The 13,789-nt window shown below is 41.6% G+C and overlaps 1 long non-coding RNA gene across 1 annotated transcript; it reads right to left on the bottom strand.

Annotated features, from left to right (window-relative positions):
* Nucleotides 1-370: 370 nt before the first annotated feature.
* Nucleotides 371-13,138, bottom strand: LOC116502741. Its single transcript, XR_004254585.1, has 3 exons — nt 12,979-13,138; nt 12,686-12,857; nt 371-602 (listed from the first exon to the last, which is right to left on the bottom strand). It is a non-coding gene; the product is annotated as an uncharacterized LOC116502741 (long non-coding RNA).
* Between the last annotated feature and the right edge of the window lie 651 nt (nt 13,139-13,789).

Raw genomic sequence — 13,789 nt, 5'->3', positions numbered from 1 at the left:
ACCATCCAACCATTTACACATTGGTTCATCATTTTCGTGGTAAACAAGACAGAACAAACCAGCAGTTGTTTACAGAGCGGAATTACCAACAGTCTGGCAGCAAGCAAATCTAAATACGTGCAACTATCAAGACGTCTTGCTGCAATTCTTCCTACATATGCAGGGCGTGATTGTACGGACTATCTACGTGCCATATGTCATAATATTGACATCTAAATTAATTTAATTAAATAATTAATTCAAATTATTTATTGACATAATAATTTTAATAATAAATTTCTACTGCTGAATTTTTAACTTATTTAGTGACATAATAAACTTTTACTACTGATTTTTTAAATTATTTATTAACATAATAAATTTCTACTGCTGAGTTTTTAAATTATTTATTGACATAATAAATTTCTACTGCTTTTAAATGGTGTGTGGTTGTCTTCATTGTGCTTTTGTTGTCGCGATTATATCGATGCGAAGTTGTCGGCGCGATTATGACATCACGTTGAAATCAGCGCTATTTTGTCGGCGCTATTTTGTCGATCGCTATTTTGTCGGGTTACATTGTCCAGTGTGACTCCATGTCAAGAACGGCTTAAGTGAAGTTGCTGTTTAGAAAGCAAAACAGGAATTAACTGGCTGAAGCAACACTATGCTTCACTAATATTAGCAAGAATATAATTAAAAGTTTCTTAACCATATGTAAAAAAACATCCTTGCAGGAGCCAAACATAAGCAAAGTGAAAGGAAATCTCCTCAAAAGCTGTACATTTAAAGCAGGTGAACTCAATTCAATTCAATTCAATTTATTAAGTTTGTATGCCGCCCTATTCCCCAGAGACTCAGGGCAGCTAACAATAAAAAGGGAGGGGATACAAAAAAATAAAATAAAAAACAACAATTTAAAATTCTACAACAGCCATAACCTCGAATGGGGCTGGATAGTTCAATAGCCCCAGGCCTGCCGTAACAGCCAGGTCTTAACTGCTTTGCGGAAGGCTGGGAGGGTAGTGAGGGTCTGGATCTCCATGGGGAGATTGTTCCAGAGGGCCGGAGCAGCCACAGAGAAGGCCCTCCCCTGAGGAGTTGCCAGCCAACATTGGCCGGCAGATGGAATTTGGAGGAGGCCTAATCTGTGGGATCTGATAGGTCTTTGGGAGGTGACTGGCAGGAGGCGGTCTCTCAAGTACCCAGGTCCGATACTATGTAGGGCTTTAATATGAACTAATATAAAGACAATGAGGTTTTTTACTTGAAGATGTACAATTAACTATTTTTGCACACATTATATTCTCAGGAACTGCTACTATCGGGGTATATAAAGAAATTGCATCAGGAGGTGGATCATAGGCAACCAACCCCTAACTGGATATAGTCTTATAGATACAATTTTCATTCAATAGCAATCTACTAAACCAATAAAGTTTTGAATTACTGCAGGCGGGATACAAACAGGAACCAAACATGTAGAAAGCAAATTTTCCATGTCATATGATTCAGATAGGCAAAAGACATCAGTATGTGTGATATTAGCTAGCTTCACCCATAGGTTTGGCTTTAGTCTCTGTTCAAATGAGTTTTTCAGTGAGATGACAGCAGCTATCGCTAAAGGGAAGCAATTAACAATTAAACATAAACAAATCATGACTAAGGAATTCGCAGTTAAAACCGCAAAGATGGCAGTGCATAAGTTCTCGGGGGGTTGTTCCACGTGTCGTTGTTGCAGCACTGCTTGTGCTTTGGTGGTCAGCTTTTTCATATCACTGGACGGCTGGTCCGACAAGATCATTTCGGCCACCGTGCTGTCTGTAAAGTCACTTTGGTTATATCTAGAACTGGATTTGGGGACTGGTACCACAATATCCTTAGCTGGATGAACACTACGTGCTAGAATTCACAAAGACCTGTAGAAGCAAGCACAGCATATCCTCGTCCCCCTAGAGGGAGAGACAAAAAAACTTTTTTAACCTGTTGTGTTACCCACGCCAAATTGGGGTACGCCAAATTGGGTACCCAAGAGCCCTCCTTTTTATTTTTTTGGGAAAACAGTCCTTAAAGGACCGATTAGCATGTTCCACAATGGCTTGACCTGTGGAATTGTAGGATAGTCCATGAATTAAAACAATATTCCAAGTTGTACAAAATTGCAAAAAGGCCAATGAAAAATAGGCCGAGCCATTATCAGTTTTTATTTTATTTTATTTATTTTTTTGCTATTTTTTTATTATTATTATTTTATCAATTTCATATATACATTCACAATTATATGATCTCATAACTGTTATTAATAATATGTATTTATAACCATTTTTCCCTACAGTTGACAATATACTTGAAGATTGCTTTCTTAACATCCCATAGATCCATCTTATCTTACAACGGTCCTACTTCTTCTTCCCTCCCTCCCTCTTTCTTTCCCTCGTTTCTTCTCTCCTACTCCCCTTCCTTCCTTCCTTCCCTCCCTCCTTCCCCTTCCCTCCTTCTCTCCTTCCCTCCTTCCTTCCCTCCTTCCTTCCTTCCTTCCCTCCTTTCTTTTCTCCTTCTCTCCTTCCTTTCCCCCTTCCTTTCCTCCTTCCTTCCCCCCTTCCTTCTCTCTTACATTCCCTCCTTCCTTCCCTCCTTTCTTCTCTCCTTCTCTCCTTCCTTCCCTCCTTCCTTCCCTCCTTTCTTCTCTCCTTCTCTCCTTCCTTCCCTCCTTCTTTCCCTCCTTGCTTCCCTTCCTCCTTCCCTCCCTCCTTCCTACCCCCTTTCTTCTCTTTCTTCTCTCCTTCCTTCCTTCCTCCTCTCCTTTCCCTTCTCTCCTTCCCCTTCCTCCCCTTTACTCTTCCCCTCTTCTTCCCATTCCTCCCCTCTTTCCTACTCTTACATTCCCTCCCATTCTTCCTCTGCCTTTCCCTTTCTCCTATTCCTCTCCTTTCTCCTCTCCTTCCTATCTTTCCTTCTACTCCTCCCTCCATCCACTCTATCCGTTGTTGTGTTTACATATTCTCCTCTTCAGGGGATGACCTGGTTCTCTGTTTTTTTTTCCCTTATTTGAAAGTTATATAAAAAAAGGCAAGATTTACAAAATGCAAGATACAAAAATAGATAAAGCTCTTTACATATTTTCATCTCCCATAGCTCATCTCGCCTTACCTAGTATGAGACTAGGTTGCTAATTCCATGCAGGTAGTTATAACGGATTACCTATCAGCTTTTCAAGTTTTTCCAACGTTGTGGTCTAATGGTATTACTCGACGGTGAATTCTCACCTCTAATACATTTCTACTCTTGTTTGTCCCTCTGTCTTTGTGTATTGTTTATTTGAGTTGTTGCTTAGATCATTTTAAGTTAGTCAGCTATCTCCTTTTATATCTGAATCCTCACTGTCTCATCAAGCCATTTGTACAATTTCTCCCAGGTCTTCCGGTTTGGCATCACGCCGGTGCGAGCTGCCGACAGATCCTCTGCTCGGTTCGCCCGGCCTTTTGCACGAGCGTGGCTGTAGCAGGCAAGGTCTTTTCAAGGTGCGAGGACCAGTGGAGAGGGGAAGCATCGGAGCAGTGGAGGGAGAAAGGTGATCTCCCCCACGAAGCGAGAGGCTCCCTCAGATCGAGTGCAAAGGAGGTCGGCTGATTAATGGCTGACCAGAAGACGTGACTGCCAGCCTTTAACAAGGAAGGGAAAGACAGCTGCAGGGAACATATCGGATTGGAAGACGGTAAACGAAAGACCTTGATTTAAGAACCTAAATTTGAAGAAATTAATAATCTAATTGTTCTGAGCACGGATACGTAAGTGGGTGCATTGAGCTGAAGCGGCGAGTAAAGACAGACAGGGAAAGATTTAAGAGAGCCGAGCGGCAGATCGGATAGAAAAGGACTGAGTTTTTGAATATTTAAATTTGGAGGATTAACAGTGGGCGAGACGGTGAAGAGAAAGACAGTCGGTTGGATCTGTCCTCCTCGTGGGAAAAAGGGGAAAAAGATCTGCGAGTCACGAGGGTTTGAATCAGCTTTAAAACTCTGGTGAGGCGGTGCCGAGGCATACTGATAGAGACAACAGAAGGGCGACACCTTGAAAGCGAAAACTGAGCGCCGGGGGGGGGGAACAAACCATCTCCCCCTGCCTCTTTCTTTACCTCACTGACAACAAGAAATGATTGATCGGTGAGCTTTGAAACGACTATCGTGAGCTCTGACCTCTCCCGTCTCTTGACTCTCCACGCTGAAACGTTTTCTCCCTATCTAGTGGACGCCTCTTAGATACTATAGAACTGTTCTACTGTATACTGTATAGTACTGCCTGATTTAACTATCTTTCTTTTTTTGGGGTGTTCATTATAGTGGATTGATTGTTGTTGAACAACACACTGAGACTTGGGTAACTGATATAGTGTTAACATTACTGTCTAGATACCTAACTCATTGGTTAATCAATTAATTAATTAAGTATAAATTATTCAAAAAGTTTATAGATTAATGTAATAGAATTGTATAAATACTCTAACAGAAGCTAGAAGGTACTGGAATTACAGATCAAAGGGGGAGAGCTGAATTAAGTTAAATGGCAACAAGAATAGTAACCTTAACTAAAGGAAGCAAAAAACAAACTTCTCTATCCACTCCGGTGAGGGAAAAGTCACCTGAGGGCAGGCAGACGGGAGATAAGACAGCCTCAACTTCACAAGGCCAGGAGGTAAAAATGGACTCTCTACAGGAAGTAATATTGAAGATGAATGAAAACTGTTGTATATGTTTGTGTGTTGTGAGGGAAAGACGCAGGAGCCATGGAATCAGAGAGTAAGATGTTTATTAGTAGGTGACAAGCGATTCAGAATGTGTTACAACTGTCACAGTATTTATACTCTCAGGTACCAACTGTCATTTAACTGTCATTACAACCACCAATCACAGGCTGTGCTTCGCCCAACCAATTAGAACGCAGCACAGGCTGTTGCTGGGCTATAACACTCCTTCCCCCCAGTTATTTGCATACGTGTATTTTATCTGCATTTTCCGTATTGTCAATTTGCGTGTTATTTGTTTGCATTTTTGTGTTATCTGTTTATTTATTTGCATTTTTGTGTTCATGTTCAACATTTACAAGTATTTGCATTTTTTTGTTTTTGTTTTATGTTCAGCATTTACAAACTCTTTTACAAACTCTCCTTCCCCCCAGTTATTTGGCACATTTGCATATTCACATTTGTATATTCACATTTGCATATTTACATTTGCATATTCATATTTGCATATTCAAATTTGCATATTCAAGCTCTGTGCATGCTCACAAATCATGGAGGCTGGAGAGCTTACATGGAGGGAAACTCAAAGAAGTCCTGTTGGTAACTTTTCTGTTGGGCTTTGTTCGATCGGCATGCAGGCAGGGTTCCGCTGTTGCTGGAAGGTTCAGCTGACAGGATTTCTGCTGACTTTTGCTGCAGAGAATGGTAGGCTTCTGAAACGGCTGTGGAGGCTTCTGTTAGAGAGCGGAGACCGGCCCTGGAGGCGGCTGAGTTGTTCCTGGCTTGTTAGGAAGGCAGCAGGCAGGCTTTTGAGTGGTCAGAGTTGCTCCTTGGGATGCAGGCAGCTTTGTAATGCATGTAGCAGGCTTCGGACAGGCTGGTAGTAGGCTGCTGGCTTTGGAGGAAGAGCAGGCTTGTCGGAAGCTGCTTCTTTGGAAAGCTGTATGAAGAGTCAGAGGCTTCTTAGGCAACAGTATCCATGTATTGCAACACTAATGTTTGTAACAGTAGCAAACAGTAGACTGGATAGACTCTAGAGTTGTGTCTGGTAGATCTTCACACCAGAGAGGCAGGCAGATAGGCAGCTTCAGCCACGGTTGAGCCAACGCGATTCGTAGCTCGTCCCTGAGCAGAGGCGGCGGCTGCAGCCAAGGTTAAGCGTAGGTTGCCATCCCTGTGACTGATGGAGTCCGCGCCTGTGGATCTACTCAGGTTGGCGTGATCGGATGCGAAACTGGAGGCGGTGGCAACTGCTGCTGCAGCTCTGACAGGTCTTCAAAGTATTTTCCGTTCGCGTTTGCTTGGTTGCGTTGCGAGTGGCTTAGTGTTCGTTGTTGTTTCCAGGCTCTGCGGAATCGCATTCAATCTCACCTTCGTCACCAGTGTTGTATACATGTTGAGGGAAAGACGCAGGAGCCATGGAATCAGAGAGTAAGATGTTTATTAGTAGGTGACAAGCGATTCAGAATGTGTTACAACTGTCACAGTATTTATACTCTCAGGTACCAACTGTCATTTAACTGTCATTACAACCACCAATCACAGGCTGTGCTTCGCCCAACCAATTAGAACGCAGCACAGGCTGTTGCTGGGCTATAACAAAAACATCACCAAAGGCCTGGAGGGAGTAAAGAACGAAATGAGTGAAATGAAAAATAATATGGGGAGGATTGAAGAGCGTGTAGGGGCTATCCAGGCAGCTTTGTCAAGGAATGAACAGGAAATAAAAGAAGTTAGGGAGAGAACAGAAATAGCAGAAAAAAGAATAGATAAGACAGAGGATAGACTGGAATCCATAAACACAAATCTGGAGGAGGCCATCCTCCACCTAGAATTAGAGAGATCAGCGTTTTATTTGAGACTACAAAATGTAGAAGAAGCGAGAGATGAAAATCTTCGGGAGCTGATTGCAGAAATTCTGGGACTAGTTCTCGACAGGCCCAAAAATTAGGTCATCAACTAATTGGATGAAGTTTACAGAATTAACACAAGCTTTGCGAGACGTCATCGACTTCCAAGGGAGATCCATGTGAGGGTTCTAAGAAGACAATTGAGAGAGGATATTTTAAGCACAATAAGAGGGGACTCACTAACATATAAAGGTAAAGAAATTCTTATCTTAAAGCAGATCCCCCGGAGAGTTAGAGAGAAGAGAAGGAAATATAACTTCCTCTCTTCACAATTAAATAGACATAGAATCCCGTTTCGATGGCTCCTTCCAGAAGGAATGCTAGTAACATGGAGGGAAAAGAAGTACCGGATAGAGATCTTGGAGAAAGCTCAAGAATTCCAGGAACTTTTATTTGCAGACGAAGAGAGGTTTAATAAAGAAGGAACATCAAGTAGAAGACAGGAAGATACTATAACTGAATCCCAACTGGAGGGGCGAGAGACGAGAGAGGTCAGAGAGTGAGAGAGATATGGCAGAGAAGAATCAAGAGCAAGGTCACCAATTGAGACAAGATCTAAAGGTGCCCTCAAAGCAAACAACATGTAAAGGAGTTGAGGAATGGGAAACGAATATACTATCAGCAAATATAAATGGTCTTAACATAACATCAAAGAGAAAACGTGTACTGTTGGATTTATTGAAAGAAAAGTTAGATGTAATCTGTCTTCAGGAAACCCACATTAAAGAGAAATATAATAACCTGTTGAAATGCCCAAAATTAGGTAAAGCATTTTGTTCATCAGCACAAACTAGAAAAAGAGGAATTGTGATGTTGGAATTTATGCCCCAAACCAAAAACAAGAAAGATTCTATATAAATTTACACAAGAGGATAAATGAAATAAAGTGGCAAAATATATGTATTCTAGGGGACTTCAACGCAGTAGTAGACGGTAAAATGGATTACAAGGGTATACATAAGAAAAGTACTAGAAGGAAACTACCGACTGCCTATGCAAATATGGTGAAGGAACTAGACCTCTATGATGTCTGGCGAACAATGAATGACAAGATACAACAGTATACATTCTACTCTCAACCACATAATTCTTGGTCCCGTATTGATATGGTCTGGTCAAACCCGGCACTACTTATGGATACTGTAAATATTGAAATAACAACAAACAAGTGGGCCGACCATCATCCAGTCTTATGGCAATGGAAAGGAAAGACAAGGATAAAACCTAGGTGGACACTAAACCAGAACATATTACAAGAGAAACAATTTGTACAATCAATAGAAAAGGAATTGGGATACTTTTTCAAAGAAAACGGTAAAGAGCAGACATCAATACAAAACGTCTGGGATACGATGAAGGCAGTCGTGAGGGGAACATCAATAGCCTATATAGCAAGAAGAAATAGAATGCATAGGGAAAAACTTAATACATTGAACAAAGAATTTTGTTGTCAAGGAGCCGAGGTGGCGCAGTGGTTAGAGTGCAATACTTCAGCTGACTGTTAGCTGCAGTTCAGCGGTTCAAATCTCACCGGCTCAGGGTTGACTCAGCCTTCCATCCTTCCGAGGTGGGTAAAATGAGGACCCAGATTGTTGTTGGGGGCAATATGCTGACTCTGTAAACTGCTTAGAGAGGACTGAAAGCCCTATGAAGCTGTATATAAGTCTAACATTGCTTGCTAATTAAGAGAGATAGAACTGCTGATTCAGAAAGAGCCAGACAATATTAAATACAGGGAAAAAGGAGAGTTAATTAAACACCAAATAAATCTGATTTCTCAAGAGAAAGTAGCACAAAACATTAAAAGAATGAAGCATTGTCAGTTTTTAAAGAGAAGGGTTTGCCCAAGGCAGTAATGGCTGAAAAAAAGATGAGAAATAACATAATTAACTGTTACTCCTCGTTGAGGTGTGGCCCAAAAGACTCTTGAATAGGTTACAATAGAAACATGAATATATTTCCAGGGAGCCAGAGAGGGAACGTAGGTGACATCCATTTGGCATAGTTGATTAGAGGCCAAACCAAGGGGATTAACTCTGCTTGACCTGGTCGAGTGGAATATGGCAAGCTTGTGCCAGCCCCCCCCCCCCCCCGGCATTCTGGTGGAAAAAAGAGTGCTTAAAGAATGGATCTGAAAAAAAGAGTAAGTAATACATGAACATTTGCATCTGTTTGAATGGTACCTTCAAAGAGATGTCCAGGAAAAGATGAAAGACTATGGATATGAGAAACAAAATATAAATGCTTTTGGTCTTGTAATAATTGCTGTAAAGTTAAGAACAAAGCCATAAGATTAGAATCAATCCTGGATGTGATGTAAGCACCTGGAAGATTAAAAATAAATTGACACCCGTGATGAAACTCAGAAATTAATTAAAGGGCTGCCGAAAAAAAAATTGAAAGCTAAAATAGCAATAAACAATTCTAAGTGTTGCAGAGACAACTGTATTACAGGCTAGGAAACTTTCATAATGAGAGTCCTTGTAAGCAATCGCTCCTCTTGTTTGCCTCCATCTGAAAACACAGTGACAGCTTGCGAAAGAGGAGAAAATAAAAGCAATGGACGAGCAGGAAAAGAAGTCCTTAAACATGCAATCCGAGGATCTTTAGGCAAATGATATGCAATACAGCTCACTTAAAGCACACTGAAGAGATAAATTATTCTGAAAATAAAATTGAAAATCAGATTTCGGAATAGGATGAACAATATTAATCAAATCAGTCCAATTTCTGCAACAAGCTCAGATGCCTCCTAAAATCATTAATTCAGCCATAGGCAGCTTAGAAAACATCAAAGGAGTTAGCTAACAGTCTCTAAAAGAAATACAAACTACAAACTGAATGCTCAAAACATCATTATTTTTTTAATTGTAGGCAGCGCTACAGAAGGAATCAGATCTTAAGAGTATTTTCCTTTGGTCAATAAATCAAATAATATATATATATATATATATATATATATATATATATATATATATATATATATATATATATATATATATATATATATATATATAGTACTTGAAATCTAAAATTAGTAGGCAGAAAGTTAAGCGTGGGGTGGCACTAAACAAATGTACCAAATTATTTTCCCAAACTTTTCCACAAGATTATGAAGTAATTGGCTTAAAAGATTGTTCTTCCTCTATCACTCTCTGCTCCCCTAATCAGGAAAAGTTTGTACTGTGCACAACAACAGGCACAGAAAAAACAAACTCTTCCTGATCAGAGGGGATGACGGGGATAGAGAAAATGGCAGGCACAAAGAAATATATTCCTTATATATATATATATATGTGTATATATATATGTGTGTATATATATATATATATATATATATATATATATATATATATATATATATATACACACACACACACACACACACACACACACACACACACACACATACATACACATACATACATACATACATACAGGCAAAGCAGAATATGGACGACCCCAATAAGGGTCCCCAAAACTGCCATAAATTAATTAGCAAAATACTTTGATGTACATTTAGGTGGCCTATAAATCTAATAAATTAAATTAAACTAATTAAACAAAGAAAAACTGGAGCAAAAAAAGATTGCAACATTTCATACAGGTGTACTTTTTTCTGGATCAATGTGCAATCCAGAGATACTTAAATAATTTTGCATTTTTGAAAGCCAATTGGGTAATATCTTTGGGACTCCAATTAAAATATCAGTCATATAATGATTTACCAAAGCCGATGTATAACACTTATGAAAAGGATTCAATTCTGCAACATAAATCTGACACGAAGGACTAAGTAAATGTGTAAATCAACCAATGAAATAACTTTGGACATTTTGCTTTTGGTTTCGACCCTTGATGGAAAGGGCTGCGGGAGGCTGCAAACATATCCCCCCCCCCCCAGATTTCAACATTCCCTTTTAAAATGACCAGGTTTACCACAGTTGTAAAACTTTCCTTTAGGCTTTTTTTTTATTTATTTATAGGCCGCCCTTTTCCCTGAGGGGACTCAGGGCGGCTTACAATATATAGGGAGGGGAGTACAAGACAGTAAGATATAAAACAATACATAAGTAAAAATAGCACACAACATTCATCATTCGGGTGGGGACGGATTACGATCTTTATCCCCAGGCCTGACGGGATAGCCAGGTCTTGAGGGCTGTGCGGAAGGTCTGGAGGGTGGTGAGGGTACGAATCTCCACGGGGAGTTCGTTCCAAAGGGTCGGAGCTACTACTGAAAAGGCTCTCCTCTGTGTAGTTGCCAGTCGACACTTGCTGCCTTGAGATAAAGCAGCCGCCGATGAATTAGTTTGACAAGAGGCTGTTCCTATATCATGACATGCTTTAATCATATCTGCCAAATCAGGATCGTTCCCAAGACCAATAATTGCTCTTCGGCATTTGGAAGTAGCGTTTTTCTTTGCTAACTTCATCAACAACTCCATCTGAGCCTTCCTAAGCAATTCCTTCTTCTTGCCCAGAAGAGAAGGGAAGGGTTGCTGATGAGTTAATTGCCTAACTTGAAGTTGGCTCCTATCCGGAGGAGGTGGAGATAGTAGCCTGGAACTGGGTTTTCCTGCTCCACTTTGAAAATGTTTCCAACTTGGATTGACATGAAACCAGTTCTGCACTTTCACTGCTGTGCTTTAATTCAACTCAATGACAGCAGTTATTTTGGGGGATATAGGGAGCTGCCATCACATCCCCTGTCCCAGGGAGCACTAATCACACTTTGTATTCCCATACCCGGGGTATATCTGCCCTGAAGTAGAATGTAGTGGTGCGAACGAGTCCACTATACTTTGTGAACTAGGTAATCCAGTCCAGAGCGATGCAGGGCAGCGTGCAGCCATCTCAAGTGGCAAATTTGAATTGACTTCAACCAAGACAAGATGACTACATATGCCACACTGTGAGTTAAGAGACCTGGACGAGCGCCTCCTAGACCACATTATATATGGTGTTTGGGACACTAACTTACAAAGGAGGCTGCTGCCCAAAACCAATCTTACTCTCCAGATTGCCCTAGACAAAGCCAGGGCTAACATCTACTACATGCACACTGACCGCAAGGAATTGGCGGGGAAATTGCATTCTCTGCCCTGCGCCGGCTGTGAAGGAAACCACCAGAGATTGGCTTGCCATTTCCGGGACGCCATCTGCCAGCGTTATGAGTGAAAGGGATACATCGCTAGAGTCTGCAGAAGCGAGTTTTCCATAGCGACCAGACAGCCAAGAAACCAACCGGCATACCTGAAACCACCGAGATGAGGAACATGGCAACCACAACCAAAAAGCTGGAGGGAACCACAAGTTCCAGACAACCATCAGCCAAACCTGCATAACGCAAGGTGAAAAGCTGAAAGTCACAGTCCACCTTGAGGGATCTCCATGTTCCATGGAGATAGACGTGGGGTCATCACTGACTATCATGTCCTGGACTACAATTAAGAAGATTGTCCCCAACTTGAAGAGACACAAGCTGCGGATCCCAGACATATGCCTAAGGACTACCAATGGAACTGAGTCCTGGTTCTCGAACAAGGCACTTTCCGATTGCTACACAGGTATTTCAACAGACTGCTTCCTGTGATGGTAGTAAGCAGCGCCCTGCAAAACCTCTTAGGGCTGGACTGGTTCAAACCCCTGGGCCTTGAGGTGACCAGAATCAATGCCATCTGTGACAACAGCACCAAATAACTCCTTAAGTAAGTATGTGGGGACTCCCATATCTTTTAACTTGGACCCCAACATAGCCCCAATTAGGCTGAAACCAAGGAGAATAACTTTCGCTCTCCAACCAAAAATTGATCTGGAATTGGACAAGCTAATTGGTTAGGAAATCCTAGAGCCGATATATCATGCCTGCTAGGAGACCCCTATAGTGACCTCAGTCAAGCCAGATGGGTCAGTCCGCATCTGTGTGGACTATAAGTGTACAATAAAGAAAGCCTTCCAACAAAGCGCTTACCCTGTACCCATTGTACAGCGCTTACTACATTCATTAGGCCCCAGAAAAGTTTTCACTTAATTGGACATTATGCAGGCATACCAGCAGTTTCCTGTAGATGGCGCTACGGTGGAGGCCCAAACCCTTGTGATGCATTGGGGTGCCTTTAAATTCGGTGATAGTATTGCCCCTGGACTGTTCCAAACCATCATGGAACGACTGTTGGAACGATGGCGTCCCTGGAGTCACCCCCTATTTTGTTTTAATTCTCCACCTTAAAACAGAGAAATACCAAATCAATGTGCCAAAGGTCGAATTCCTAGAGTACCTCATCGACAGCTCAAGGATTCACCCCACAAACAAAAAAATTAAAGCCATCCAGGATGCCCACACACTTCGCAACCAGACCGAGCTCCAGGCGTTCCTCGGATTCCTTAACTTCTACAGCGTCTTTCTTAAACAGAAGGCTACAGTTGTTGAACCTTTGCATCGGCTTCTCGGCAAGAAGGCAACATGGACTTGTGGCAGAGCCGAGGCTGCCCCTTTTTCTGTGGGGAAAAAACAACCATCAGTGGACATGTTCCTGGTCCAGTACAACCACACCCTGCCACTTGTGCTGATTTGTGATGCCTCACCTTTCGGCGTTGGGGCAGTCCTCACCCACTGCATGCCCAATGTAACTAAGGCACCCATTGCATACTACTCAAGGATTCTGTCAGTGACCGAGAAAAACTATAGCCAACTGGACTGTGAGGTTCTGGCTGTGGTAGCTTGCGTCAAACGGTTCCATGAATACCTATAATCAGTGGTGGGTTTCAAAAAAATTTCGAACCTACTCTGTGGGTGTGGCCTCCTTTGTGGGAGTGTCTTGCCACCCATGTGACTGGATATGAAATTATGAATTAGTACTTAGGTTGGTCCAAGTAGCTATTCAGAAACTCTGGCATTGAAGCATGCAAGTCTTAAAGCCTTCAAGTTACAAGATCCTTGCACCCCTAACCCTTTAGCAGTGGTGGGTTTCAAAAAATTTTGGAATCTCTTCTGTAGGGTCCACTGGTGGAACCTCTTCTAACTGTTCCGGTAGATTTGACGAACCGGTTCTACCGAATAGGTGCGAACTGGTAGGAACCCACCTCTGCCTATAATGCACAATCTAATATCTTTTTTATTATCTCTTAATCTGTTGGTAGTTTAATTTCCAATTTG

This window comes from Thamnophis elegans, chromosome 2 (genome assembly GCF_009769535.1).
Source record: "Thamnophis elegans isolate rThaEle1 chromosome 2, rThaEle1.pri, whole genome shotgun sequence".
In the NCBI taxonomy this organism is placed as follows: Eukaryota; Metazoa; Chordata; class Lepidosauria; order Squamata; family Colubridae; genus Thamnophis; species Thamnophis elegans.
Note: the sequence above shows the minus strand (reverse complement) of the source record. Positions and strands in the feature narration are given on the sequence as shown.